Consider the following 25,266-nt stretch of genomic DNA (forward strand, 5'->3'; position numbering starts at 1 on the left):
GATACAGTGTGAATTGAGAGTATCCCTTTTAACAAGTTTGAGGTAAAACTGTATAAAAGTGTTAAAATACGTTTACTAATTAAGAAATCTGTAGCTTGGTTTGTGTAAAATACAATAATTTAATGTCTGTTTTTAGAAAGTGATACATTTTCGAAAGTGAAACCAACTTATTCCATACGAGAATGAAAAATGCAGGGATAAAAAGGTAGGTTTATTCCAATTGAATTGCATATTCTAAAGAAACGAATGTCATCTGAGATGGAATTTCGAATGAATAGTATATATGTATATGACTCATAATATCTTTATGTAATGAAATTATGAACAAATGTGATACCATTTTGCTAGCTTCTGAGGGAAAGCGTTTATTGAATCGAATGCGGAACACAGTTTTGAAGCATTAAAGTTTTCCAGCATGTAAAATTTGTTCCTCGATTTAAGGTCCGAACATAACATTAGCTTAAGAAGTGTTATTAATTCAATAGTAAATAAAATTCTCTTGTATTGGCATCGGTGGTTCAGTCGTAGAATGCTCGCCTCCTACGCAGGCGGCCCGGGTTCGATTCCCGGCCGATACACTGAGTTTTTAGCGGGGATTTAAATTTCGAATATCTTACCGATATATGGGTTTATGAATTCATTTCTGCTACGCTCTAAGTTACGCTTGGTTCAACACACTCAAATTGTCACCTTAAATCAATGGCCAAATTTATGTCCCTGATTAATTTCCCGTCTACAGCAAGCCATTACAATTTTAGTTATACTTTTAGACAATATTTGAATTGATTTGCTTTTGAATAAAGTTTTTTGCGTACAAGAGTTTCATAATAATTTTTTTAAAAATTAAATATCGATCTACATTTTGTGATTCCTTTTCACATGGGATAAGAATTTCCTGTAGTAGACGTTTAATATATTATTTGTATAGTAGAGATGATTAGGTTTCAAATCTATCAAAATCCGTTTAAGATATAGTAACGTACGCAATAAGTTTCAAACTTTTTCCTATATATTGCGTAATATTTTGGGATATGGACAAAAAATCATAGCTTGTTTTGAAATGAATATAAGCATTGTCAGCTTAAAGTATGAGGACGATTAATTGTTGTTTATTACCCATCGTGGAACCAATATCGTGAACATGTTATGAAGATGAACTTTGTTAGAAATAATATACCAACTCATTGTGGTATTTAAGAATTTCCTTCAAAGCAAAATTTACTTCATCAATTCCAGAATAAAAACTATGCTTTTGGACTAGATACTTGAAATTTCTAACGTAGTTTAGTTTCTTCAAGACAATTTCCATCAACATTGCTTAAATAACGAATATAACGAAATAATAATGAACTATTTACTTCTGTCTACTAAAAACAAAATGTACATTTAAGAAATTTATTTCTGGTAAAATATGTGACTATTATAGTTCTTAGAATTAAAAACTTAAGTTACTTTCATTAATAATTATGAATAAAACAGCAACAGTATAATTAAACACAGATTTCCGTTATTACACCTCTTTCTACAAGTCGACCAATCTAAAATCGAAGAGATCGTTTTTCTGCTCGCTACCTCGGAATATCAAGATCAGTAACATGTAAGAATTAACAATATATCCTAATAACTAGTTGCCGTTAATATTCGCATTATAATATCAAAGAGCTGAAGCATTAAAATTTAATAGTTTCTTCTTAAATTAATAGAATCTGGTTTAATTCCATAAGTTTAGTTATTTTAAATATCATTGACAAAACATTTCTATAATAGAAGTCGAGGATGCGTGCAAAGAGAGTACCAGCTTTTATTGAATTTGAGATACCTTTGGTACGATTTTATAAATTTTTTAAAGTGACTTCAAATTCAGAAATCTGCCATTTTATGTTAACTACGATACTTTGAAGGCCAATTCAATGAACACCGCCAGTTTTCGGAAACAAATAAATACCATTCTTATTGCATATTTTATTCAAATGCAGAGATAAATGAAGTAATTGGTTTATTTTAATTCTTTTCCATATGCAACAAAACGAACCTGTACTTGGTGACTACTGAAAGGCACAAAAGTCTAACTCAGTACAGGTAAAATATTCATTTCATCACATAATCTTTACACGTGGTGTAGACTTATATCAAAATATGGAAACTTCTCATATACCAAGAAACCGGCATAATAGTATAATGGTTTGGTTTCAGATTTCCCTTGCATTTTGTTTGCTGTTAACCTATTGCATTTTTAGATATTAGAAACTAACGTAAATTTAGTTTACAAAATTAAATATTTTCACGACAGTTTCTGGTATGGTGTTAGTTCAACTATGATAAAGCTTCATTATTTATCGAAATTATCTTCTTCACTATTATATCTGGTTAATATGTTTTAAGTAGGAACCTGTTTTTGGTTTCTAACCGTCCTCATCTGAAATTTAATTCACTAGTAAAAAACACTATTATTGTTTCATTAGTCTTTGAAACAGTTTTTTTAATTATTAATGAAAATTTGAAAGATAATATGAATCTTTACTGTAAACTTTTATATGAGCGTAAGTAGTTTTTCTCTGTTAAAAGAAACTGCCATACTTTCTTGACATTTTAACTGCCAAAAATTCATTTTTTATTTTCTAATGTTCTCAAGTCAATTTTCTTTCCTAGCGCCTAATGTATAGCAACGTACGTAATTTTCTATTAAAAAAAATTCACAGAACAAAATCTAGATCAGCTACGATCTGAACTGGGTATCTGGAAAACTCTCAGGTAATATGAAATTGACTTATGCTCTTCTGGAATAGATAGAACCTGAGTTTTCCTATTCAAATATCTTTAAATGATAAATAACATTTTGTGTTCTTAGGATGAAATTCATTTTAGACAATTGTTCCTACCTGAAAGTTACTCGTATTTACTTTGTGTTTTGTTTAAGTGATACATATTTCCTGTAGTTGTGATGTCTGTTTTTGACTCATGATGTAAAGATTAATGTGTTGTATTTAGCCGTCTCCTTGGGAACAATCATAATTTACACAACGAATGCCAAATGGTTCCCTACATATTGATAATGTTTTTGAATATTGCTAAATATATTATTCAATATCTCGAGAGAAACATAAGTATCTCCCTTGTTGCTTATTGAATCACACTGTAATAAGAAAAAAATTAACTTTTGCAATTAAAGCTATTGCATTCTATTTCTTCAATGTGATGTGAAAAAAAACATGAAAACATTTGCAGTAACATATCAATCTTTGTTTTCCAGAAAGTGCCATCTAAATCTCAAATAACTCCGTTTATTCGAGAAACGAAAAATACTTCTTTTGGTTAGAGGTTTAAAATATTGAACCTAGTTTATTTCGATATTTCAAAAGACAAGAAACATAACGAATCAGCAATGAGCTTTTCGCTATAATCTATTCGGAGTAAAACTTTATGAAGGATTTGGAATAATACCAAATAATGTGACATTATTATAGTCTGCATCGTAACAAATTAAAGATCCTTTTCTTTGCTATCTATGAACGGAAGCAGGAAATTATATTCTCAACTGACTTTGGTTACAAGATCTCTTTTGATAAGTTGGAAATAGTTTGAAAACAAAAATTTCTTAATCCTAACGAAGACTAGTTTCAAAAGGTAAGCAACGCTTAAGACTACAAGAATGCTGGTAACTAGGTGCCATCAATATATGAACTCTGACATACACTCGTAAATTGATTTAAATAAATATTTTCTCTTATTATGTGAAATTCTCTTTTATCTACTTGAATAGGATTATTTATCCTTCATATTATTGGCATAAAGTTTAAGTAATAGAAAACATAGGTTTAATGGAAAGATGATACAGTGTGAATTGAGAGTATCCCTTTTAACAAGTTTGAGGTAAAACTGTATAAAAGTGTGAAAATACGTTTACTAATTAAGAAATCTGTAGCTTGGTTTGTGTAAAATACAATAATTTAATGTCTGTTTTTAGAAAGTGATACATTTTCGAAAGTGAAACCAACTTATTCCATACGAGAATGAAAAATGCAGGGATAAAAAGGTAGGTTTATTCCAATTGAATTGCATATTCTAAAGAAACGAATGTCATCTGAGATGGAATTTCGAATGAATAGTATATATGTATATGAATCATAATATCTTTATGTAATGAAATTATGAACAAATGTGATACCATTTTGCTAGCTTCTGAGGGAAAGCGTTTATTGAATCGAATGCGGAACACAATTTTGAAGCATTAAAGTTTTCCAGCATGTAAAAGTTTGTTCCTCGATTTAAGGTCCGAACATAACATTAGTTTAAGAAGTGTTATTAATTCAATAGTAAATAAAATTCTCTTGTATTGGCATCGGTGGTTCAGTGGTAGAATGCTCGCCTGCCACGCGGGCGGCCCGGGTTCGATTCCCGGTCGATGTACTGAACTTTTAGCGGGGATTTAAATTTCGAATATCTTACCGATATATGGGTTTATGAATTCATTTCTGCTACGCTCTAAGTTACGCTTGGTTCAACACACTCAAATTGTCACCTTAAATCAATGGCCAAATTTATGTCCCTGATTAATTTCCCGTCTACAGCAAGCCATTACAATTTTAGTTATACTTTTAGACAATATTTGAATTGATTTGCTTTTGAATAAAGTTTTTTGCGTACAAGAGGTTCATAATAATTTTTTTAAAAATTAAATATCGATCTACATTTTGTGATTCCTTTTCACATGGGATAAGAATTTCCTGTAGTAGACGTTTAATATATTATTTGTATAGTAGAGCTGTTTAGGTTTCAAATCTATCAAAATCCGTTTAGGATATAGTAACGTACGCAATAAGTTTCAAACTTTTTCCTATATATTGCGTAATATTTTGGGATATGGACAAAAAATCATAGCTTGTTTTGAAATGAATATAAGCATTGTCAGCTTAAAGTATGAGGACGATTAATTGTTGTTTATTACCCATCGTGGAACCAATATCGTGAACATGTTATGAAGATGAACTTTGTTAGAAATAATATACCAACTCATTGTGGTATTTAAGAATTTCCTTCAAAGCAAAATTTACTTCATCAATTCCAGAATAAAAACTATGCTTTTGGACTAGATACTTGAAATTTCTAACGTAGTTTAGTTTCTTCAAGACAATTTCCATCAACATTGCTTAAATAACGAATATAACGAAATAATAATGAACTATTTACTTCTGTCTACTAAAAAAAATGTACATTTAAGAAATTTATTTCTGGTAAAATATGTGACTATTATAGTTCTTAGAATTAAAAACTTAAGTTACTTTCATTAATAATTATGAATAAAACAGCAACAGTATAATTAAACACAGATTTCCGTTATTACACCTCTTTCTACAAGTCGACCAATCTAAAATCGAAGAGATCGTTTTTCTGCTCGCTACCTCGGAATATCAAGATCAGTAACATGTAAGAATTAACAATATATCCTAATAACTAGTTGCCGTCAATACTCGCATTATAATATCAAAGAGCTGAAGCATTAAAATTTAATAGTTTCTTCTTAAATTAATAGAATCTGGTTTAATTCCATAAGTTTAGTTATTTTAAATATCATTGACAAAACATTTCTATAATAGAAGTCGAGGATGCGTGCAAAGAGAGTACCAGCTTTTATTGAATTTGAGATACCTTTGGTACGATTTTTTAAATTTTTTAAAGTGACTTCAAATTCAGAAATCTGCAATTTTATGTTAACTACGATACTTTGAAAGCCAATTCAATGAACACCGCCAGTTTTCGGAAACAAATAAATACCATTCTTATTGCATATTTTATTCAAATGCAGAGATAAATGAAGTAATTGGTTTATTTTAATTCTTTTCCATATGCAACAAAACGAACCTGTACTTGGTGACTACTGAAAGGCACAAAAGTCTAACTCAGTACAGGTAAAATATTCATTTCATCACATAATCTTTACACGTGGTGTAGACTTATATCAAAATATGGAAACTTCTCATATACCAAGAAACCGGCATAATAGTATAATGGTTTGGTTTCAGATTTCCCTTGCATTTTGTTTGCTGTTAACCTATTGCATTTTTAGATATTAGAAACTAACGTAAATTTAGTTTACAAAATTAAATATTTTCACGACAGTTTCTGGTATGGTGTTAGTTCAACTATGGTAAAGCTTCATTATTTATCGAAATTATCTTCTTCACTATTATAACTGGTTAATATGTTTTAAGTAGGAACCTGTTTTTGGTTTCTAACCGTCCTCATCTGAAATTTAATTCACTAGTAAAAAACACTATTATTGTTTCATTAATCTTTGAAACAGTTTTTTTAATTATTAAAGAAAATTTGAAAGATAATATGAATCTTTACTGTAAACTTTTATATGAGCGTAAGTAGTTTTTCTCTGTTAAAAGAAACTGCCATACTTTCTTGACATTTTAACTGCCAACAATTCATATTTTATTTTCTAATGTTCTCAAGTCAATTTTCTTTCCTAGCGCCTAATGTATAGCAAAGTACGTAATTTTCTATTTAAAAAAATTCACAGAACAAAATCTAGATCACCTACGATCTGAACTGGGTATCTGGAAAACTCTCAGGTAATATGAAATTGACTTATGCTTGTCTGGAATAGATAGAACCTGAGTTTTCCTATTCAAATATCTTTAAATGATAAATAACATTTTGTGTTCTTAGGATGAAATTCATTTTAGACAATTGTTCTTACCTGAAAGTTACTCGTATTTACTTTGTGTTTTGTTTAAGTGATACATATTTGCTGTAGTTGTGATGTCTGTTTTTGACTCATGATGTAAAGATTAATGTGTTGTATTTAGCCGTCTCCTTGGGAACAATCATAATTTACACAACGAATGCCAAATGGTTCCCTACATATTGATAATGTTTTTGAATATTGTTAAATATATTATTCAATATCTCGAGAGAAACATAAGTATCTCCCTTGTTGCTTATTGAATCACACTGTAATAAGAAAAAAATTAACTTTTGCTATTAAAGCTATTGCATTCTATTTCTTCAATGTGATGTGAAAAAAAAAACATGAAAACATTTGCAGTAACATATCAATCTTTGTTTTCCAGAAAGTGTTATCTAAATCTCAAATAACTCCGTTTATTCCAGAAACGAAAGATACTTCTTTTGGTTGGAGGTTTAAAATATTGAACCTAGTTTATTTCGATATTTCAAAAGACAAGAAACATAACGAATCAGCAATGAGCTTTTCGCTATAATCTATTCGGAGTAAAACTTTATGAAGGATTTGGAATAATACCAAATAATGTGACATTATTAAAGTCTGCATCGTAACAAATTAAAGATCCTTTTCTTTGCTATCTATGAACGGAAGCAGGAAATTATATTCTCAACTGACTTTGGTTACAAGATCTCTTTTGATAAGTTGGAAATAGTTTGAAAACAAAAATTTCTTAATCCTAACGAAGACTAGTTTCAAAAGGTAAGCAACGCTTAAGACTACAAGAATGCTGGTAACTAGGTGCCATCAATATATGAACTCTGACATACACTCGTAAATTGATTTAAATAAATATTTTCTCTTATTATGTGAAATTCTCTTTGATCTACTTGAATAGGATTATTTATCCTTCATATTATTGGCATAAAGTTTAAGTAATAGAAAACATAGGTTTAATGGAAAGATGATACAGTATGAATTGAGAGTATCCCTTTTAACAAGTTTGAGGTAAAACTGTATAAAAGTGTGAAAATACGTTTACTAATTAAGAAATCTGTAGCTTGGTACAATAATTTAATGTCTGTTTTTAGAAAGTGATACATTTTCGAAAGTAAAAAAACTTATTCCATACGAGAATGAAAAATGCAGGGATAAAAAGGTAGGTTTATTCCAATTGAATTGCATATTCTAAAGAAACGAATGTCATCTGAGATGGAATTTCGAATGAAGAGTATATATGTATATGAATCATAATATCTTTATGTAATGAAATTATGAACAAATGTGATACCATTTTGCTAGCTTCTGAGGGAAAGCGTTTATTGAATCGAATGCGGAACACAATTTTGAAGCATTAAAGTTTTCCAGCATGTAAAAGTTTGTTCCTCGATTTAAGGTCCGAACATAACATTAGCTTAAGAAGTGTTATTAATTCAATAGTAAATAAAATTCTCTTGTATTGGCATCGGTGGTTCAGTGGTTAGACGTTTCTTCGCTCTGTGCAGCAAGCTCTGACGTGTTTACTTTCAACGCTGCCTTCTTTAGCAATCAGGTTTGCTGTTGGTGTTTTTTTTCTGTGTTCTTTTTGTGGGTGAATTAGTTGAATGAACCATTTCGTTAAAAAGGGTAAATACTCTTAAATATGATTTTGGTGGTGTTTCGCAGCGACCAAGCACCTTGAGTTTGCATCAGTGGCTCAGTGATAACTTCAAGTTTACTGTTGATGATGTATTAAGTATCGAAATGGATGTTTATCGCAAATTGTTATATGTGAAACTTCGTACCGAAGAGCTTTGTGAATCAGTTTTGCGTACTTCTGACGGAACTGTGTACTATAGTGATACAGATGGGAACCATCCAGTACCAGTTTTGTGGGCCGATGTGCAAATTGTAACCGTTAAGTTGCTTTGTACGCCAATGGAACTTGATGATGCTGAAATTAGAAGAGTTCTTGGGGACTATGGTGTTATTTCTAAAATTTCAGATGAACTTTATTCTGCTGATCATGTTTACCCTATACGAACCGGGCGTAAATTGATACGAATGGAAGTGAAACGACCTATTCCATCGTTTGTTGTAACAGTTATCCCAACAGTTATGCAGCTAAGGTTGCCCCTACACTTCGCACTAATAATTCTGCAGATCGTCTCATGCCTAAATTTGACAGTTTGCCCATTACTTCCCGCCCTTGGAACAAACCCACCATCACTGTATCATGCTCATCTGACCCCAGTGTGCCTACAGTAGATGCAACTCAATTTCCAGAACTACCAACTACGAATGTTTCCTGTGAGCCGAACAATGCTACTAGTGTCTCTTCAGAATTGCCTGTACGTGCGTGTCCTAATCCTTCCACTGAAAAAACAGAAGCCCCACAGCAGTTACCAATTACATCTGATGCCCACTTGTCTAATTGTGTTACGGATGTTGAACCAGTTTCTGGAGAACATGACTTCTCATCGATTACGTCGGCTTCTACGATCGTTCATCGTAACGAGTGCTGTACTTCTGGTTCCCAGGACAATTGTGGTTCGTCTGAGGATATGCTTCGTGCACCATCCACCCCATCCCCGCCTAGTGAGATGCAGGGTGCTTCTCCTATCACGGACTTCAATGCAATTAGTGACGAAAATCGAAATCGCCGCAAGCGTTCCAAACGTAATGAACTGAGTCAAAAACTGTTTAAGAAGTGTGAAAATGACCCGACCACATCTATTGTATCTACAAATATTGATACTATGTCATGATATCATGGTTGGTGCATGCGTTATGTGTCAATGGCTCCAGATCAATTATGTTACGATCAGTTAGTATCTCCTATACTGCGTTAGATTGACTTATATGTCATTCCGATGTTCTACGCTTCCCTTCACAGTTTTACTTGTTTTTAATTATGCTCTTATCTTTATTTTTTTCTCTCTTTCTTTTGTATTGGTGGTGTTATGTGCTTTCTAGTGTGATGATGCTTAAAATTGCTACGATTAACATTAATAACTTGCAAAGTTCTGCCAAACAATCTGCACTACGTGACTTTTTGCATGTAGAGGGTATTGATGTTGCTCTTTTACAAGAAGTTGGTTTTTTTGAACTGAATCTCGGTCCAACCTATACTGTAGAAAATAATTTTGACAATAGTGGCACAGGTACAGCGATTGTTTTTCGCGATTCAACAAGTTTCACTTCTCCTGTGTTCCATCCGTCTGCTCGAATCATACGTGGTAACCTAGGCGATATCAATCTTGTCAATCTTTATTCTCCGAGTGGTTCACAAGCTCGAACCAGGCGAAATACCTTCTTTTCCCAGGACGTTGCTCTGTCGCTTGGATCCAATGTTGAAATGTTAATTTTGGCGGGAGATTACAATTGCGTTTTAAGGCCTGAAGATCAAACGCCGGGATTTAACTACTGCCATGCTCTCCAGGAACTAGTGACTGGACTTCATTTACGAGACACATGGATCTGTCTGAAGCCGCAAGCACGGGATTACACCTACTTATCACACCAGAGTGCGTCACGCCTTGACCGCATATATGTATCTCCCGTATTGGTGCCCTGCATTAAGCAAGTTGAAATTGCCCCCACCTCCTTTTCTGATCACTCAGCTTATATTGTATCCTTCACTGTTCCTGATCTAACTGTTGAACGAGGTCGCGGTTATTGGCAATTCAACGCATCGTTATTGGAAGACGATCAATTTTGTGCTGAGTTTCAATCCAAATGGCATTACTGGCTTAGACAACGTCAATACTTTCCTACTGTTAGTGATTGGTGGCATGCTTATTTCAAACCACGATTTGCAAGTTTCTGTCGGTGGTACTCAGCTGAAAAGTCCAGAGATCTTCGTAATCTACTTTACTTTTATACCAGGTGTTTGCGCGAAGCTCGATGTGCTGCTGTTTCTGACTTCACTATGTTCTCTCAGGTTAAGCGTTATCAAGCCTTGCTTCTCAATTTGCATCGCCGCCGTATAGCAGGTATCAAGGTCAGAAGCAAGGTTCCAATAATAGATGCTGATGAAGAGCCATCATTACATCATATTCTCAAAGAAATCAAACGAGGCCAAGGAAAATGGATCCATCGAATCACAGATGACGAAGGACATCTTCATCAGGATGCTGCTTCCATTAAACATGTGTTTTGGTTGCACTACTTCAAACTTTATGGTATGACTAACATTACTCCAACGTCTGGGGAATTATCTGCTTCACTTTCTGGTATTCTTGATGATGCTGCACAGCAATCTCTTGTTCGCCCTTTTAGTATTGAAGAGGTACAGCACGCTGTCCTTGCAGCTCCCAAAGGTAAATCTCCAGGGCTCGATGGAATCTCTGCAGAATGGTATGTCAAGTTTTTCCCTCTAATTGGTGAAATACTGACCTGTATCGTTAACGAGTATTTCAGTACTAACCCACAGCGACTGTATCGTAGCCCAGGTGTTACAGTATTTATACCTAAGCAAGCACATCCCACAAGTGTTAATCATTATCGCCCTATCACTCTTCTCAATTGTGATTACAAGTTACTTGCCCGTTGTTTGAACAATAGACTCAGACTCTATATTGATATTCTCGCTGGACCATTTCAATATGCAAGAGTAGGTGTGAAGAAAATATACCACGTACTTCAAACTATTCGAGATGTTATCGCAAATTTTCAGACTCACACTACTAGTCATGCCTTGCTTGCCTTAGATTTTAACCAAGCCTTTGATCGTGTAGATCACAATTATTTGTGGTCACTAATGAAGCATATGAACGTTGGAGACTTATTTGTTCGTTGGATTCGCGTCCTGTATGATGATGCGCAATCAAAATTAAAAATCAATGGGTTCCTTACTACACCTTTTCAACTCAAACGCAGCGTCAGGCAAGGATGTCCATTAAGCATGACTCTTTTTGTCATTTCTATCTGTCCCTACTATACAGAATTGCCGAGCGTATCCAAGGCCTTAATATTTGTAATGTTCCTGTCAAGGTGTATGGTTTTGCTGATGATGTGCATGTTTTCCTTCGTGATCCACAGGATTTAGCAATAGTTGAAGACTGCGTTCAAGAGTACTCTGAACAGTCAGGAGCACTTCTTAATAGACTGAAAACGAACCTCCTGCCGTTAGGAAATGGTTCTGCAACTGCATTTATAAATTTTCCTCAAGTAGTGAAGAATATGAAAGTACTTGGCATTTATTTTTCCTGTAACTTGCATGAGAGTATAGCCAAAAATTTTGACGATGTTTTTCTGAAGATAAGATCTGTTTTACATCAGCATAAATCTCGTAACCTCTCGTTGATATCTAGGGTCTACTCTGTAAATACATATGCCTTTTCCAAGTTATGGTACATCTGTCAAATTCTGCCTATGCCTACACCTTACATTCAGAAGTTCACCAGCATTGCTAACTGGTTTGTGTGGACAGGTATGATTTTTCGAGTACGCTATCCAATTCCATGTCTACCATATACTGCCGGGGGACTAAATCTTCTACATGTTGCCAGCAAAACGAAAGCCTTATTTTCTCACCGGGGGTTCCAAAACATTCAAGGTATTGGAGATCACCTCAGCACTACGCTCCTTTCGTCTCTCGTAGCTACAAATGATGGATTACTACCAGTGAACTTATCTGTGATTCCTACCGATTTCTGGTATTTTAAAGATGTCATATGTAATTATTTTTATTTGTCTGTGAGTGGCCTGCCAAACTTACCTCAAACAGTAAAACTTCTCTATAAATTGTTTCTACATGAACAACCCAGCGAACGTCATCATATAATTTCCAAATTCCCACCTGCGAATTGGCAACGTATTTGGAGGAACATTTCATGTAATTTTGTGTCCACCTCAGCTCGTTCGTTATGGTACAGATCTGTAAATAACATAATAGATACTAAGGCTAAACGGCATCATCTTCAAATTACAGATGACAACCAATGTCATATTTGTGGGAAAGTTGATACTTTGGAACATCGTCTCACTACCTGTAACGAATCGCTCTCCGTTTGGAAAACTTATCGTGAAATGGTTCAGTACTTGTGTAAAATAAGCATGGATTGCATTACTGTTCAAATGATCTTGTTTCCTGATTTTAGATATTTTCCTACAGAGAAGCAAAATTCTATTGTTTGGCTATCTGCTAATACTATAGAATTTATTCTGTCGCCTAGGTTACCTCAAGCACATCACACATACAAGGATTTCCTTTGTTCACGATATGGTAAATTCCAACCACCAAGAAAGAAAAAACTCTTTGCACATTACCTCAACTACTTATTGTATGGACGCCCGCTATAATTGACATGTATTTTTTTTTAATTTCCCCTACTATACATTGACTTTGTACCAATGTACACAGTGTGTACCGATATGTAACTTTATTTTTGTATTTTGATACAATATGTAACGTCAATTAGTAAAAATAAAAAGTGATTAAAAAAGTGGTAGAATGCTCGCCTGCCACGCGGGCGGCCCGGGTTCGATTCCCGGCCGATGCACTGAACTTTTAGCGGGGATTTAAATTTCGAATATCTTACCGATATATGGGTTTATGAATTCATTTCTGCTACGCTCTAAGTTACGCTTGGTTCAACACACTCAAATTGTCACCTTAAATCAATGGCCAAATTTATGTCCCTGATTAATTTCCCGTCTACAGCAAGCCATTACAATTTTAGTTATACCTTTAGACAATATTTGAATCGATTTGCTTTTGAATAAAGTTTTTCCGTACAAGAGTTTTATAATAATTTCTTTAAAAATTAAATATCGATCTACATTTTGTGATTCCTTTTCACATGGGATAAGAATTTCCTGTAGTAGACGTTTAATATATTATTTGTATAGTAAAGATGTTTAGGTTTCAAATCTATCAAAATCCGTTTAGGATATAGTAACCTACGCAATAAGTTTCAAACTTTTTCCTATACATTGCGTAATATTTTGGGATATGGACAAAAAATCATAGCTTGTTTTGAAATGAATATAAGCATTGTCAGCTTAAAATATGTGGACGATTAATTGTTGTTTATTACCCATCGTGGAACCAATATCGTGAACATGTTATGAAGATGAACTTTGTTAAAAATAATATACCAACTCATTGTGGTATTTAAGAATTTCCTTCAAAGCAAAATTTACTTCATCAATTCCAGAATAAAAACTATGCTTTTGGACTGGATACTTGAAATTTCCAACCTAGTTTAGTTTCTTCAAGACAATTTCCACTAACATTGCTTAAATAACGAATATAACGAAATAATAATGAACTATTTACTTCTGTCTACTAAAAACAAAATGTACATTTAAGGAATTTATTTCTGGTAAAATATGTGACTATTATAGTTCTTAGAATTAAAAACTTAAGTTACTTTCATTAATAATTATGAATAAAACAGCAACAGTATAATTAAACACAGATTTCCGTTATTACACCTCTTTCTACAAGTCGACCAATCTAAAATCGAAGAGATCGTTTTTCTGCTGGCTACCTCGGAATATCAAGATCAGTAACATGTAAGAATTAACAATATATCCTAATAACTAGTTGCCGTCAATACTCGCATTATAATATCAAAGAGCTGAAGCATTAAAATTTAATAGTTTCTTCTTAAATTAATAGAATCTGGTTTAATTCCATAAGTTTAGTTATTTTAAATATCATTGACAAAACATTTCTATAATAGAAATCGAGGATGCGTGCAAAGAGAGTACCAGCTTTCATTGAATTTGAGATACCTTTGGTACGATTTTTTAAATTTTTTAAAGTGACTTCAAATTCAGAAATCTACCATTTTATGTTAACTACGATACTTTGAAAGCCAATTCAATGAACACCGCCAGTTTCCGGAAACAAATAAATACCATTCTTATTGCATATTTTAATCAAATGCAAAGATAAATGAAGTAATTGGTTTATTTTAATTCTTTTCCATATGCAACAAAACGAACCTGCACTTGGTGACTACTGAAAGGCACAAAAGTCTAACCCAGTACAGGTAAAATATTCATTTCATCACATAATCTTTACACGTGGTGTAGACTTATATCAAAATATGGAAACTTGTCATATACCAAGAAACCGGCATAATACTATAATGGTTTGGTTTCAGATTTCCCTTGCATTTTGTTTGCTGTTAACCTATTGCATTTTTAGACATTAGAAACTAACGTAAATTTTGTTTACAAAATTAAATATTTTCACGACAGTTTCTGGTATGGTGTTAGTTCAATTATGGTAAAGCTTCATTATTTATCGAAATTATCTTCTTCACTATTATATCTGGTTAATATGTTTTAAGTAGGAACCTGTTTTAGGTTTCTAACCGTCTTCATCTGAAATTTAATTCACTAGTAAAAAACACTATTATTGTTTCATTAATCGTTGAAACAGTTGTTTTAATTATTAAAGAAAATTTGAAAGATAATATGAATCTTTACTGTAAACTTTTATATGAGCGTAAGTAGTTTTTCTCTGTTAAAAGAAACTGCCATACTTTCTTGACATTTTAACTGCCAAAAATTCATTTTTTATTTTCTAATGTTCTCAAGTCAATTTTCTTTCCTAGCGCCTAATGTATAGCAACGTACGTAATTTTCTATTAAAAAAAATTCACAGAACAAAATCTAGATCAGCTACGATCTGAACTGGGTATCTGGAAAACTCTCAGGTAATATGAAATTGACTTATGCTTGTCTGGAATAGATAGAACCTGAGTTTTCCTATTCAAATATCTTTAAATGATAAATAACATTTTGTGTTCTTAGGATGAAATTCATTTTAGACAATTGTTCTTACCTGAAAGTTATTTACTTTGTGTTTTGTTTAAGTGATACATATTTGCTGAAGTTGTGATGTCTGTTTTTGACTCATGATGTAAAGATTAATGTGTTGTATTTAGCCGTCTCCTTGGGAACAATCATAATTTACACAACGAATGCCAAATGGTTCCCTACATATTGCTAATATTTTTGAATATTGCTAAATATATTATTCAATATCTCGAGAGAGACATAAGTATCTCCCTTGTTGCTTATTGAATCACACTGTAACAAGAAAAAATTAACTTTTGCAATTAACGCTATAGCATTCTATTTCTTCAATGTGATGGGAAAAAAAAAACATGAAAACATTTGCAGTAACATATCAATCTTTGGTTTCCAGAAAGTGTCATCTAAATCTCAAATAACTCCGTTTATTCGAGAAACGAAAGATACTTCTTTTGGTTAGAGGTTTAAAATATTGAACCTAGTTTATTTCGATATTTCAAAAGACAAGAAACATAACGAATCACCAATGAGCTTTTCGCTATAATCTATTCGGAGTAAAACTTTATGAAGGATTTGGAATAATACCAAATAATGTGACATTATTATAGTCTGCATCGTAACAAATTAAAGATCCTTTTCTTTGCTATCTACGAACAGAAGCAGGAAGTTATATTCTCAACTGAGTTTGGTTACAAGATCTCTTTTGATAAGTTGGAAATAGTTTGAAAACAAAAATTTCTTAATCCTAACTAAGACTAGTTTCAAAAGGTAAGCAACGCTTAAGACTACAAGAATGCTGGTAACTAGGTGCCATCAATATATGAACTCTGACATACACTCGTAAATTTATTTAAATAAATATTTTCTCTTATTATGAGAAATTCTCTTTGATCTACTTGAATAGGATTATTTATCCTTCATATTATTGACATAAAGTTTAAGTAATAGAAAACATAGGTTTAATGGAAAGATGATACAGTATGAATTGAGAGTATCCCTTTTAACAAGTTTGAGGTAAAACTGTATAAAAGTGTTAAAATACGTTTACTAATTAAGAAATCTGTAGCTTGGTTTGTGTAAAATACAATAATTTAATGTCTGTTTTTAGAAAGTGATACATTTTCGAAAGTAAAACCAACCTATTCCATACGAGAATGAAAAATGCAGGGATAAAAAGGTAGGTTTATTCCAATTGAATTGCATATTCTAAAGAAACGAATGTCATCTGAGATGGAATTTCGAATGAATAGTATATATGTATATGAATCATAATATCTTTATGTAATGAAATTATGAACAAATGTGATACCATTTTGCTAGCTTCTGAGGGAAAGCGTTTATTGAATCGAATGCGGAACACAATTTTGAAGCATTAAAGTTTTCCAGCATGTAAAATTTGTTCCTCGATTTTAATTCCGAACATAACGTTAGCTTAAGAAGTGTTATTAATTCAATAGTAAATAAAATTCTCTTGTATTGGCATCGGTGGTTCAGTGGTAGAATGCTCGCCTGCCACGCCGGCGGCCCGGGTTCTATTCCCGGCCGATGCACTGAACTTTTAGCGGGGATTTAAATTTCGAATATCTTACCGATATATGGGTTTATGAATTCATTTCTGCTACGCTCTAAGTTACGCTTGGTTCAACACACTCAAATTGTCACCTTAAATCAATGGCCAAATTTATGTCCCAGATTAATTTCCCGTCTACAGCAAGCCGTTACAATTTTAGTTATACCTTTAGACAATATTTGAATTGATTTGCTTTTGAATAAAGTTTTTCCGTACAAGAGTTTTATAATAATTTCTTTAAAAATTAAATATCGATCTACATTTTGTGATTCCTTTTCACATGGGATAAGAATTTCTTGTAGTAGACGTTTAATATATTATTTGTATAGTAAAGATGTTTAGGTTTCAAATCTATCAAAATCCGTTTAGGATATAGTAACCTACGCAATAAGTTTCAAACTTTTTCCTATATATTGCGTAATATTTTGGGATATGGACAAAAAATCATAGCTTGTTTTGAAATGAATATAAGCATTGTCAGCTTAAAATATGTGGACGATTAATTGTTGTTTATTACCCATCGTGGAACCAATATCGCGAACATGTTATGAAGATGAACTTTGTTAAAAATAATATACCAACTCATTGTGGTATTTAAGAATTTCCTTCAAAGCAAAATTTACTTCATCAATTCCAGAATAAAAACTATGCTTTTGGACTGGATACTTGAAATTTCCAACCTAGTTTAGTTTCTTCAAGACAATTTCCACCAACATTGCTTAAATAACGAATATAACGAAATAATAATGAACTATTTACTTCTGTCTACTAGAAACAAAATGTACATTTAAGGAATTTATTTCTGGTAAAATATGTGACTATTATAGTTCTTAGAATTAAAAACTTAAGTTACTTTCATTAATAATTATGAATAAAACAGCAACAGTATAATTAAACACAGATTTCCGTTATTACACCTCTTTCTACAAGTCGACCAATCTAAAATCGAAGAGATCGTTTTTCTGCTCGCTACCTCGGAATATCAAGATCAGTAACATGTAAGAATTAACAATATATCCTAATAACTAGTTGCCGTCAATGCTCGCATTATAATATCAAAGAGCTGAAGCATTAAAATTTAATAGTTTCTTCTTAAATTAATAGAATCTGGTTTAATTCCATAAGTTTAGTTATTTTAAATATCATTGACAAAACATTTCTATAATAGAAATCGAGGATGCGTGCAAAGAGAGTACCAGCTTTTATTGAATTTGAGATACCTTTGGTACGATTTTTTAAATTTTTTAAAGTGACTTCAAATTCAGAAATCTACCATTTTATGTTAACTACGATACTTTGAAAGCCAATTCAATGAACACCGCCAGTTTCCGGAAACAAATAAATACCATTCTTATTGCATATTTTAATCAAATGCAGACATAAATGAAGTAATTGGTTTATTTTAATTCTTTTCCATATGCAACAAAACGAACCTGCACTTGGTGACTACTGAAAGGCACAAAAGTCTAACCCAGTACAGGTAAAATATTCATTTCATCACATAATCTTTACACGTGGTGTAGACTTATATCAAAATATGGAAACTTGTCATATACCAAGAAACCGGCATAATACTATAATGGTTTGGTTTCAGATTTCCCTTGCATTTTGTTTGCTGTTAACCTATTGCATTTTTAGACATTAGAAACTAACGTAAATTTTGTTTACAAAATTAAATATTTTCACGACAGTTTCTGGTATGGTGTTAGTTCAATTATGGTAAAGCTTCATTATTTATCGAAATTATCTTCTTCACTATTATATCTGGTTAATATGTTTTAAGTAGGAACCTGTTTTAGGTTTCTAACCGTCTTCATCTGAAATTTAATTCACTAGTAAAAAACACTATTATTGTTTCATTAATCGTTGAAACAGTTGTTTTAATTATTAAAGAAAATTTGAAAGATAATATGAATCTTTACTGTAAACTTTTATATGAGCGTAAGTAGTTTTTCTCTGTTAAAAGAAACTGCCATACTTTCTTGACATTTTAACTGCCAAAAATTCATTTTTTATTTTCTAATGTTCTCAAGTCAATTTTGTTTCCTAGCGCCTAATGTATAGCAACGTACGTAATTTTCTATTAAAAAAAATTCACAGAACAAAATCTAGATCAGCTACGATCTGAACTGGGTATCTGGAAAACTCTCAGGTAATATGAAATTGACTTATGCTTGTCTGGAATAGATAGAACCTGAGTTTTCCTATTCAAATATCTTTAAATGATAAATAACATTTTGTGTTCTTAGGATGAAATTCATTTTAGACAATTGTTCTTACCTGAAAGTTATTTACTTTGTGTTTTGTTTAAGTGATACATATTTGCTGAAGTTGTGATGTCTGTTTTTGACTCATGATGTAAAGATTAATGTGTTGTATTTAGCCGTCTCCTTGGGAACAATCATAATTTACACAACGAATGCCAAATGGTTCCCTACATATTGCTAATATTTTTGAATATTGCTAAATATATTATTCAATATCTCGAGAGAGACATAAGTATCTCCCTTGTTGCTTATTGAATCACACTGTAACAAGAAAAAATTAACTTTTGCAATTAACGCTATAGCATTCTATTTCTTCAATGTGATGGGAAAAAAAACATGAAAACATTTGCAGTAACATATCAATCTTTGTTTTCCAGAAAGTGTCATCTAAATCTCAAATAACTCCGTTTATTCGAGAAACGAAAGATACTTCTTTTGGTTAGAGGTTTAAAATATTGAACCTAGTTTATTTCGATATTTCAAAAGACAAGAAACATAACGAATCACCAATGAGCTTTTCGCTATAATCTATTCGGAGTAAAACTTTATGAAGGATTTGGAATAATACCAAATAATGTGACATTATTATAGTCTGCATCGTAACAAATTAAAGATCCTTTTCTTTGCTATCTACGAACAGAAGCAGGAAGTTATATTCTCAACTGACTTTGGTTACAAGATCTCTTTTTAATAAGTTGGAAATAGTTTGAAAACAAAAATTTCTTAATCCTAACTAAGACTAGTTTCGAAAGGTAAGCAACGCTTAAGACTACAAGAATGCTGGTAACTAGGTGCCATCAATATATGAACTCTGACATACACTCGTAAATTTATTTAAATAAATATTTTCTCTTATTATGAGAAATTCTCTTTGATCTACTTGAATAGGATTATTTATCCTTCATATTATTGTCATAAAGTTTAAGTAATAGAAAACATAGGTTTAATGGAAAGATGACACAGTATGAATTGAGAGTATCCCTTTTAACAAGTTTGAGGTAAAACTGTATAAAAGTGTTAAAATACGTTTACTAATTAAGAAATCTGTAGCTTGGTTTGTGTAAAATACAATAATTTAATGTCTGTTTTTAGAAAGTGATACATTTTCGAAAGTAAAACCAACTTATTCCATACGAGAATGAAAAATGCAGGGATAAAAAGGTAGGTTTATTCCAATTGAATTGCATATTCTAAAGAAACGAATGTCATCTGAGATGGAATTTCGAATGAATAGTATATATGTATATGAATCATAATATCTTTATGTAATGAAATTATGAACAAATGTGATACCATTTTGCTAGCTTCTGAGGGAAAGCGTTTATTGAATCGAATGCGGAACACAATTTTGAAGCATTAAAGTTTTCCAGCATGTAAAATTTGTTCCTCGATTTTAATTCCGAACATAACATTAGCTTAAGAAGTGTTATTAATTCAATAGTAAATAAAATTCTCTTGTATTGGCATCGGTGGTTCAGTGGTAGAATGCTCGCCTGCCACGCGGGCGGCCCGGGTTCGATTCCCGGCCGATGCACTGAACTTTTAGCGGGGATTTAAATTTCGAATATCTTACCGATATATGGGTTTATGAATTCATTTCTGCTACGCTCTAAGTTACGCTTGGTTCAACACACTCAAATTGTCACCTTAAATCAATGGCCAAATTTATGTCCCAGATTAATTTCCCGTCTACAGCAAGCCGTTACAATTTTAGTTATACCTTTAGACAATATTTGAATTGATTTGCTTTTGAATAAAGTTTTTCCGTACAAGAGTTTTATAATAATTTCTTTAAAAATTAAATATCGATCTACATTTTGTGATTCCTTTTCACATGGGATAAGAATTTCTTGTAGTAGACGTTTAATATATTATTTGTATAGTAAAGATGTTTAGGTTTCAAATCTATCAAAATCCGTTTAGGATATAGTAACCTACGCAATAAGTTTCAAACTTTTTCCTATATATTGCGTAATATTTTGGGATATGGACAAAAAATCATAGCTTGTTTTGAAATGAATATAAGCATTGTCAGCTTAAAATATGTGGACGATTAATTGTTGTTTATTACCCATCGTGGAACCAATATCGTGAACATGTTATGAAGATGAACTTTGTTAAAAATAATATACCAACTCATTGTGGTATTTAAGAATTTCCTTCAAAGCAAAATTTACTTCATCAATTCCAGAATAAAAACTATGCTTTTGGACTGGATACTTGAAATTTCCAACCTAGTTTAGTTTCTTCAAGACAATTTCCACCAACATTGCTTAAATAACGAATATAACGAAATAATAATGAACTATTTACTTCTGTCTACTAGAAACAAAATGTACATTTAAGGAATTTATTTCTGGTAAAATATGTGACTATTATAGTTCTTAGAATTAAAAACTTAAGTTACTTTCATTAATAATTATGAATAAAACAGCAACAGTATAATTAAACACAGATTTCCGTTATTACACCTCTTTCTACAAGTCGACCAATCTAAAATCGAAGAGATCGTTTTTCTGCTCGCTACCTCGGAATATCAAGATCAGTAACATGTAAGAATTAACAATATATCCTAATAACTAGTTGCCGTCAATACTCGCATTATAATATCAAAGAGCTGAAGCATTAAAATTTAATAGTTTCTTCTTAAATTAATAGAATCTGGTTTAATTCCATAAGTTTAGTTATTTTAAATATCATTGACAAAACATTTCTATAATAGAAATCGAGGATGCGTGCAAAGAGAGTACCAGCTTTTATTGAATTTGAGATACCTTTGGTACGATTTTTTAAATTTTTTAAAGTGACTTCAAATTCAGAAATCTACCATTTTAGGTTAACTACGATACTTTGAAAGCCAATTCAATGAACACCGCCAGTTTCCGGAAACAAATAAATACCATTCTTATTGCATATTTTAATCAAATGCAGAGATAAATGAAGTAATTGGTTTATTTTAATTCTTTTCCATATGCAACAAAACGAACCTGCACTTGGTGACTACTGAAAGGCACAAAAGTCTAACCCAGTACAGGTAAAATATTCATTTCATCACATAATCTTTACACGTGGTGTAGACTTATATCAAAATATGGAAACTTGTCATATACCAAGAAACCGGCATAATACTATAATTGTTTGGTTTCAGATTTCCCTTGCATTTTGTTTGCTGTTAACCTATTGCATTTTTAGACATTAGAAACTAACGTAAATTTTGTTTACAAAATTAAATATTTTCACGACAGTTTCTGGTATGGTGTTAGTTCAATTATGGTAAAGCTTCATTATTTATCGAAATTATCTTCTTCACTATTATATCTGGTTAATATGTTTTAAGTAGGAACCTGTTTTAGGTTTCTAACCGTCTTCATCTGAAATTTAATTCACTAGTAAAAAACACTATTATTGTTTCATTAATCGTTGAAACAGTTGTTTTAATTATTAAAGAAAATTTGAAAGATAATATGAATCTTTACTGTAAACTTTTATATGAGCGTAAGTAGTTTTTCTCTGTTAAAAGAAACTGCCATACTTTCTTGACATTTTAACTGCCAAAAATTCATTTTTTATTTTCTAATGTTCTCAAGTCAATTTTGTTCCCTAGCGCCTAATGTATAGCAACGTACGTAATTTTCTATTAAAAAAAATTCACAGAACAAAATCTAGATCAGCTACGATCTGAACTGGGTATCTGGAAAACTCTCAGGTAATATGAAATTGACTTATGCTTGTCTGGAATAGATAGAACCTGAGTTTTCCTATTCAAATATCTTTAAATGATAAATAACATTTTGTGTTCTTAGGATGAAATTCATTTTAGACAATTGTTCTTACCTGAAAGTTATTTACTTTGTGTTTTGTTTAAGTGATACATATTTGCTGAAGTTGTGATGTCTGTTTTTGACTCATGATGTAAAGATTAATGTGTTGTATTTAGCCGTCTCCTTGGGAACAATCATAATTTACACAACGAATGCCAAATGGTTCCCTACATATTGCTAATATTTTTGAATATTGCTAAATATATTATTCAATATCTCGAGAGAGACATAAGTATCTCCCTTGTTGCTTATTGAATCACACTGTAACAAGAAAAAATTAACTTTTGCAATTAACGCTATAGCATTCTATTTCTTCAATGTGATGGGGAAAAAAAACATGAAAACATTTGCAGTAACATATCAATCTTTGTTTTCCAGAAAGTGTCATCTAAATCTCAAATAACTCCGTTTATTCGAGAAACGAAAGATACTTCTTTTGGTTAGAGGTTTAAAATATTGAACCTAGTTTATTTCGATATTTCAAAAGACAAGAAACATAACGAATCACCAATGAGCTTTTCGCTATAATCTATTCGGAGTAAAACTTTATGAAGGATTTGGAATAATACCAAATAATGTGACATTATTATAGTCTGCATCGTAACAAATTAAAGATCCTTTTCTTTGCTATCTACGAACAGAAGCAGGAAGTTATATTCTCAACTGAGTTTGGTTACAAGATCTCTTTTGATAAGTTGGAAATAGTTTGAAAACAAAAATTTCTTAATCCTAACGAAGACTAGTTTCAAAAGGTAAGCAACGCTTAAGACTACAAGAATGCTGGTAACTAGGTGCCATCAATATATGAACTCTGACATACACTCGTAAATTTATTTAAATAAATATTTTCTCTTATTATGAGAAATTCTCTTTGATCTACTTGAATAGGATTATTTATCCTTCATATTATTGGCATAAAGTATAAGTAATAGAAAACATAGGCTTAATGGAAAGATGATACAGTATGAATTGAGAGTATCCCTTTTAACAAGTTTGAAATAAAACTGTATAAAAGTGTTAAAATACGTTTACTAATTAAGAAATCTGTAGCTTGGTTTGTGTAAAATACAATAATTTAATGTCTGTTTTTAGAAAGTGATACATTTTCGAAAGTAAAACCAACTTATTCCATACGAGAATGAAAAATGCAGGGATAAAAAGGTAGGTTTATTCCAATTGAATTGCATATTCTAAAGAAACGAATGTCATCTGAGATGGAATTTCGAATGAATAGTATATATGTATATGAATCATAATATCTTTATGTAATGAAATTATGAACAAATGTGATACCATTTTGCTAGCTTCTGAGGGAAAGCGTTTATTGAATCGAATGCGGAACACAATTTTGAAGCATTAAAGTTTTCCAGCATGTAAAATTTGTTCCTCGATTTAAGGTCCGAACATAACATTAGTTTAAGAAGTGTTATTAATTCAATAGTAAATAAAATTCTCTTGTATTGGCATCGGTGGTTCAGTGGTAGAATGCTCGCCTGCCACGCGGGCGGCCCGGGTTCGATTCCCGGCCGATGCACTGAACTTTTAGCGGGGATTTAAATTTCGAATATCTTACCGATATATGGATTTATGAATTCATTTCTGCTACGCTCTAAGTTACGCTTGGTTCAACACACTCAAATTGTCACCTTAAAGCAATGGCCAAATTTATGTCCCTGATTAATTTCCCGTCTACAGCAAGCCATTACAATTTTAGTTATACCTTTAGACAATATTTGAATTGATTTCCTTTTGAATAAAGTTTTTCCGTACAAGAGTTTCATAATAATTTTTTTTAAAAATTAAATATCGATCTACATTTTGTGATTCCTTTTCACATGGGATAAGAATTTCCTGTAGTAGACGTTTAATATATTATTTGTATAGTAAAGATGTTTAGGTTTCAAATCTATCAAAATCCGTTTAGGATATAGTAACCTACGCAATAAGTTTCAAACTTTTTCCTATATATTGCGTAATATTTTGGGATATGGACAAAAAATCATAGCTTGTTTTGAAATGAATATAAGCATTGTCAGCTTAAAATATGTAGACGATTAATTGTTGTTTATTACCCATCCTGGAACCAATATCGTGAACATGTTATGAAGATGAACTTTGTTAGAAATAATATACCAACTCATTGTGGTATTTAAGAATTTC

General features: G+C 31.7%; 5 non-coding genes across 5 annotated transcripts; all 5 read left to right on the plus strand.

Moving 5' to 3' along the window:
• Positions 1–507: 507 nt before the first annotated feature.
• On the plus strand, positions 508–578 carry TRNAR-CCU (transfer RNA arginine (anticodon CCU)). The gene has a single exon. It is a non-coding gene; the product is annotated as a tRNA-Arg (tRNA).
• Positions 579–4,336: 3,758 nt separating this feature from the next.
• On the plus strand, positions 4,337–4,407 carry TRNAG-GCC (transfer RNA glycine (anticodon GCC)). Its single transcript has one exon. It is a non-coding gene; the product is annotated as a tRNA-Gly (tRNA).
• Positions 4,408–16,927: 12,520 nt separating this feature from the next.
• On the plus strand, positions 16,928–16,998 carry TRNAG-GCC (transfer RNA glycine (anticodon GCC)). Its single transcript has one exon. It is a non-coding gene; the product is annotated as a tRNA-Gly (tRNA).
• Positions 16,999–20,748: 3,750 nt separating this feature from the next.
• Positions 20,749–20,819, plus strand: TRNAG-GCC (transfer RNA glycine (anticodon GCC)). Its single transcript has one exon. It is a non-coding gene; the product is annotated as a tRNA-Gly (tRNA).
• A 3,750-nt stretch (positions 20,820–24,569) lies between these two features.
• On the plus strand, positions 24,570–24,640 carry TRNAG-GCC (transfer RNA glycine (anticodon GCC)). The gene has a single exon. It is a non-coding gene; the product is annotated as a tRNA-Gly (tRNA).
• The last annotated feature ends 626 nt before the right edge of the window (positions 24,641–25,266 follow it).

This window comes from Thermobia domestica, unplaced genomic scaffold (assembly GCF_964235325.1).
Source record: "Thermobia domestica unplaced genomic scaffold, izTheDome1.hap1.1 HAP1_SCAFFOLD_151, whole genome shotgun sequence".
NCBI lineage: Eukaryota > Metazoa > Arthropoda > Insecta > Zygentoma > Lepismatidae > Thermobia > Thermobia domestica.